The sequence below is a fragment of the Gorilla gorilla genome, chromosome 3 (assembly GCF_029281585.2).
Source record: "Gorilla gorilla gorilla isolate KB3781 chromosome 3, NHGRI_mGorGor1-v2.1_pri, whole genome shotgun sequence".
Classification (NCBI taxonomy): Eukaryota; Metazoa; Chordata; class Mammalia; order Primates; family Hominidae; genus Gorilla; species Gorilla gorilla.
This window is the reverse complement of record NC_073227.2, coordinates 148780253-148787164: the sequence shown is the minus strand read 5'-3', so window position 1 is coordinate 148787164 and position 6912 is coordinate 148780253. Positions and strand designations below refer to the sequence as shown.

Genomic DNA, 6912 nt, shown 5'->3' with positions numbered 1-6912 from the left:
GTTCCTGGATTTAGAGGAGGCCAGGGAGGAGGTCCTAGAAGTGAAGGCCAGGGTACACTTGGGGTGGTGTAGAGTATTCAGTGGGTCTCATGCAGTGATTTACCAACTAATGGATATTTCAATAATTAACAACTAGTACATTTTACTAGCTTATACAGCAGTCCTGAAATCAAGCCTGCATATGCCCATTTCAGATGAAATACTCTTAATGAGATACTCAGTTTAGAAGTATCCCAAGGAGTAAACTCAGTTTTATATGCTGGTGCAGGAAATGTTACCCAAAGTATGGGATGTGCCCTGGGAACCTGGGGCCCACAGTGAATCATAGTGTGTAGGTCCCCAATCCACCCACCCCAATCTCTCATTTATAGGCCCCATACCCCCTACCCCTGCCAACTCATCCATCCCTTCAACACACACACACACACACACACACACACACACACAGGCATGCATACACAAGGCAAACATCACAAGCAATTCTCAAAAGAAAATTACAGAAGAACATGAGCCTAAGGGTGTATGTGTATAAGGGTCCTTGGCTTACATATGAGTCTCTGTCTTTCTCTCAGCTACCTCATTCACCTAAACATCTGTTACGAGCTTTGAGATTTTTTAAACCTGCATGAGTGACACCAGGAAAATTACCCCATCCTCAAACAGGTTTGGGCTCTAGGAATGATTCTGCCCAGCAGCCCATCTTTCCATCTAGTTGAGACCGAGCAATGAAGTCAAAGAACATTCTTTGGTCAAATATGTTTTGGCCTGGATTTGCTAGAAGAGCTCTTTGGACTTGCTGAGAACTCAATTACTGAATCTTCTTTCATTTAGCTTTTGTGTTTCCTGGACAGAACTCAAGAGGAAGATATTATTGTAGTGGGGTTAAACAAGGTCACTCTAGTCTGAGTGACAGACAATAATAACGAGCCCCGGAAAGGTACCTGTTTTTCAGGGTGGTGTGATCAGTATTACACAAGAATCTTGCAAGCCATCTTTTACGAGGCCAGCAAGATCACAGAAGGCAATACCCAGTTTGCTCAGAGACAAGCTGTTTGCTAATCAAGTTTTCTTATACTCAGAACTATGGAAACATTTTCAAAGGTATTATTCTCGGCAGGTTTCCAATAATTCAACATTTCCAGACTTATCCAAATGGCTTCTGAAATATTTGCTGTTTGTTGAGAGCAGCTTTCAGGATGAGGTAATTAAAAGAAACCTATCAATTTGAGATTTTTTTTTTTCCATGAGTAAATAATGTTGACATACTGTTCAAATAAACCCACAATTTACTGCAATCTGTTTTTAGACAAACCCTCCACTTTAACCTCCAAATGGGAAAAAACGAAGAGACTTTCCTCTTCTCATTTAATCAAGAACATATGTTCAAAGATAATACCGGAGGCTTATTCTGGGAAGCGTTCTGCTCTTCCTCCGACAGCCACGCAGCGAGCTCACGAGGCAGCCTCCACACATAATGAAAGCAAACGCCACCATAAATCTCCCGCTCGGCGGAGGTCACTTCAGAAAAATCGCCCGCTGCTCAAATAAGCACCAGCTTTGCTGAGGCACATGGAAGGGGGAAAACACCGACTGTGATAAACACCAGCAGGTAGGCTCCAAACGGAGGCCAACCCAGGCAACTCGGAGAGAAGGGAGCCGGGATGAAGCAGGTGTGTGTGCGTGTGTGTGTTTACACACAACAGCCCTGGCCCAGTGTGTTCTGGCTGCGAGAACAAGCAACCGCACCACGAGAGGAGCTGCTCTCCCCCCCCCGGGAGGAGAGCTCCGGAGGCACCAATTTTCATTAAACCTAAGAGTACACACAGGGGCAGGAGGCCAAAACAGTCCTCGAAACTGAGGCTTTTAAAAACATCTGTTGGCAGCGTTGAGATCCTAGAAGAGAGAGAGACAGAGAGAGAGAGAGAGAGCTCAGAGTCCAGCACTTTCATTTCCAGACTGTGAGTCATAAAAGGAGTACGTAAATCCCTATCGCCAGAATACGCTGACCCAAGTCTGGGTTTATGAACACCTGAAGTACATTTCATGAGAATTAGCTTTAAATATCAACCTGATCACAAAGCTTGAAAGGTTTTCTCCCATCTCAGGATGACTGGAGTCCGCTGGAACCTGGAATGGAGTTTTCTGACAGCAGAGGATTACAGGAGCGTAACAGAAATTATGGAGATTTCCCCGCTAGGCATAAGGATGCGATCACTGTAGGCACCTGTGGGCCCAAGCAGGTTACCCACCAATATCCCTTTAAACACCAAATTATGGACTATTAGGCCACTGCTTCAAGGCTTCTACAAATGTGAAACCTTGACAAATTCCCAAATAAAAGCCATAAAACCAATCATTTTTTAAACCTGTATGAGTGACACCAGGAAAATTACAGCAGTGTGGCAGGTCACTGTGAAATAAAGCTGCCAGAAAGAAGCTTATGATGCTGTCATGGAAAAGGCAATTAGAAGGTTACTTTCTCTCAGGTCTAAGATTGGTTCTTGTTCTTCCTACAGCTCCCTGCCTTCCACCTCCCTGCTGCAAAATGGATCAATCTATAATAAGTAGTAGTTATATATCATAAGGCAGCAATTCCTTTTAGTTGTTCCACTATAAAAAATCATCCAGATTTAGAACTTGACAGGAACCAGTATCGCCTGCCCCCCAGAGCCGGCAGAAAGTCTGTGTATGTCATTCAGCCAGCATGGAGTCTGGGTGTTTTAAAAGCTTTAATTTGAAGGGGATAAAAAACCTGGGCGTTAAGCAATTTGGCTGTGGATATTTAATGCATCAGCCACGCTGTAGAATTGGAGTCCTCTGTTTAAAATGAGAAATTGAAAACTTACACGCTCTGTAGGCAAGGTGTAAGTAAATGTAGGATGGTAAGCAGAAATCAGCTGAGAACCTGCAGAAACACCATTAGAAGGACTAATGGCATGGTTCAGAAGTGGCCTTAAACAAATGCTAGGGTGTCGTTTGTAAGTGTGTAAAACAGGTCTGGCTTTTAATTAGCAGGAGCCATATCTCCCTGTGTTTAGGAAAAGGCATTACTTCTCAAAGAGAATATCCTAACGGGGTCTACATAGGGACCAGGAGGAAACAATGGCCCGGGAGTTGAGATTTGCCTCAAGGCACGTTTCTCCTCAATGGCAGCGTGGAGATTGGAACTCAGTCTCCTTATCTCTAATTTCCACTCTAACACACTTATTGTAGGTAGAAAAAATGCATCCCAAAGATGTCTACTTCTTAATCCCCAGAACCTGTACATACAGCACCTTACATGGCAAAAGTGACTTTGCAGATATGATTGAGTTAAGGGTTTTGAGACAGGGAGATTACCAGGTGGCCCAACGGAATCACAAGGGGCCTGATAAGTATGAGAGGGAGCAGAAGAGTGAGGGTCAGTCAGAGAGAGACTGGAAGATGCTATACCACTGGCTTTGAAGATGAAGGAGGGGGCCACAAGCCAAGGAATGCAGGCAGCCTCTAAATGCAGGAAAAGGTAAGGAAATTGGTCTTACAGCCTCCATAAAAATGCCATCCTGCCAATGCCTTGATTTCAGCCTCATGAGACCCTTTCAGACTTCTGATCTCTAGAACTGTAAGAGAATACATTGCGTTGTTTTAAGCCACTAAGTTTGTGATGATTTATTACAGTACCAAGAGGAAATCACTACAGTGTTCTAGCTGGGGATCACATTTCCCCACCTCATTTTGATCTACTCAAAGTAGTCCATTACCTCAGTGCTGGTTAGAGTCTTTATAAAAGCAAAAACAACAGAATTCAGATGCTTCCGCAGTTCTCTCTGGTATGGAGAGCAGGTGTAATCCCGAGACCCATAACCTAGAGTTGGACCAGCGTGTACCAAGGTGGGGCTTGGCAGGAGTGGTCCACCCTTTTGGGAAGGAGTGTTTTATCACTGACGTTGTTAAGGGTCACCACAGCAGATTTTTAGTGGGTTTTGTTGTTTTTAAATTCTCATAGGCAGTGCACCTCTTATTGCCTGTTCCAGCATGATCTGCTCCCACTGCCCACACCCACCATTAACCTCCACCATTGGTCTTTAGTGTCTTCTACTTTCCTTTTTGGATTTTGTTTTTGTTTGTTTTATTTTTTAAATTTTTTAACTTTCCTTTATGACACTCTCTCTTGTGGCACCCTGTTGGCTCTCTGCTCTGTGTCTCTTTCCCATATGAATGATTCCTAAAGGAAAGATTTTTTCTAATTGTCAGCTCTGTGTTAAGAAATTAGTTGGAAAGAACTTAAAGTATGAGGGTTCATCAACTATTTCTGGTGTATTAGAATACTCTATTTCATTTGGGTGTGTTTCATTAATGACTTCTACCCTCTTATCCCTGCTGCTTCTGTAAAGCCTTCAAGACCCCTCAAAGTTAATCTCTACAGGTGAAATTTCAGGCTCCTGGTTTGGGTGGGCCTTTTCCAGAGTGTCTCATGTACACTTTGTAGATACAGCTTTGGAGTCAGACAGACCGGGGTTTGACTCCCTGACCCACCATTTACTAGTGATGTCACCTTGAAAAAAATTATTTATTGTCTCACTTTGTTTATCTGTAAAATGGAGAACATAACAATGATCTTGCTCCATAGTGAGAAATTAATGTGATTTTGTATTTCAAGTGTTTAGCAGAGTGTGACCCACACAAGCCACAGACATCGTGGTGGTGGAGAAGTCACAAAGTGCTTGGTGCCCATACTTCTCAGATTCTGAAACTTCTGGTCACGTAGGATTTGAAAGCCCATTTACATCCTATGGGGCCAGAAGTTTCAGAATCTGAGTGTTGAAAAGAAATATCCACCAAATGTGTAACAGCAGCAAGCATTTACACATGGCTAGCTGTGAACCTTCTTCTTGGATAGCGGGCTCCAACAAGAATAAGCAATGCTAAGAGATGATCTACAGCCCTGTCCAAAAGAAGCTCATGGTTTAGGAGGGAGAAGATATAAAGACATAATTACTGAATTACTGGCATTTATCACTCTATATGAAGTGTCATTACAACTGAGGATGATGAGAAGACCCAGGAGACAAAATCTTCCAAGGGAATCAGGAACAAGGGCACAGAGGTAATGAATTTTGAGTTGGGTCCTGGAGCGTGAGTAGGAGTTTGCAAAGCAGAAAATAGGAGAAAAATTATACCAGGCAGAGAAAAGTGTATAAGAAAAACAAAGTAAAAGAATATCAACAGAGAACATCTCCTGAGCATAACAATAATATTGAAACCATGGGTACAAATTAAATCCAGTTCAATGAGTTAAAGCCATAGCAACTTGCACTGAATCATCAACAACTTAACTTTCTCTGGATCTGCTGCAAAGTGATTTCAGGGTCACACCGAACATTCTTCCTTGACTAAAAACGATGCCTTGAGAATTCACTGATGGCCACAGTGCAATCAATACTAATCAGGTAATATGCCCTGGCCCTGAGATAACAGAGCATCTAGAATCCAAATGTATGAATTCATACCTAATCTATATACTGCCTTATATGAGTGGAGGATTTGTTCACATTCCAAAGCATTTTAGTAAGATGCTAAGAAAAATCAATAACTTATTAAATACCAGTTACCTCATTAAAACAAACAATTAATCATCTTTGTTGCTATTATATTGGGACCACAGATCTGACTTTATATATTTTTCATTGGTGTGTATGCTCACAGGTTTACTCCATTCATTAGAGGAGATGACAGAACTCTTGACAGCAATGCTATCAAGAAGGAAGTTTCAGTTTAAGAACCCCTCTGGGCTTGCAGAATGACACACACTGCAGCCAAGATGGTGCCACTATAAGAAATGGACTCCCCAGCACATTATTGAAGAAAAAAAAAACCTGCAGCAATAAAAAAAAAAAGGGGGGACGGGGGCAAAGCTATAACTTCAGCTGGAAGTGATGAAAATTAATTGTTAGAAGTAGAAGAGACCTTATGCTACTAAAATAATAATCATCACTTCAAATATTTCCTGCTCTTGAAATATTTTGTCAGTGCCCTGTGATATCAGGAAATAAAGTTACGTTCATTTCCAGTTTTAACATGGAAATGGGAGTTCACATTAGCGTACATACATATTTTGTGAAATGGAAAAATGAGACCCACTGTCAGCCACAATAATAAGTACATTCCTCAAAAAATGAAGACTTCTGGTTCGATTTCATTGACCTGTTAGGAATGGTTAACTTAATTTTTTTTTTGAATACAAATTTTGAGTTGTCTCTTCCAAGGCCATCATGTCATCAATTTCTTAGGAATATAGAGAAAAGGTTGAACTATATGCCTATGAATCTGTGAATAAATTACTCTTCTTATCTATGGAAATGTCCCCTACACTTAAAAAGTATGGTCAGCATTATGTAAGCTAAACCGACAAGTGCTGAGTTAAACAAAATTATCTCAGTAAATTATATATGATAGGGTTTTTTTTTCCCTAGGAATCTTTGAATAGCATTTCTTAAGAAATTATGATTATTAGGTCCAAATAATTTAAAGTTGCCATTTCATTTAGAGTTGGCTGATTTTTGTGTGAATGTTTTTGCAAAGAGCATCATATGTGAGTATTCCCTGCAGCCTGCATAGTGCAGTGGAAAGAAAACAGACACTGCATTTCTTAGTCTGGATTTGAATCCTAACCACCCTCAGACTGTCTTTAGTCAGTAACTTTACTTTTCTAAGTCAGTATTTTCAGATATTAAATAGGGGTAAATAACATTTCCCTTACGTATCTCACTGGAGTATCATTATGATGAGCTAAAGTCATGTGTATAAAAGAATATTATAAAATCTGGGACCCTAACTGGTTAGTCGTCCTGTGTTGTTGCACTAAAAGAAACACAACAAAAAGAAACCCAGCGACTGAAAGTTAAAGTTATTCTGAAATTTATTTGTATCTTT

General features: G+C 41.0%; 1 long non-coding RNA gene across 1 annotated transcript; it reads left to right on the top strand.

The window, feature by feature from the left end:
• Positions 1-1417: 1417 nt before the first annotated feature.
• LOC134758263 (uncharacterized) lies at positions 1418-6049 on the top strand. Its single transcript, XR_010133253.1, has 3 exons — positions 1418-1609; positions 2517-3502; positions 5686-6049. It is a non-coding gene; the product is annotated as an uncharacterized lncRNA (long non-coding RNA).
• The last annotated feature ends 863 nt before the right edge of the window (positions 6050-6912 follow it).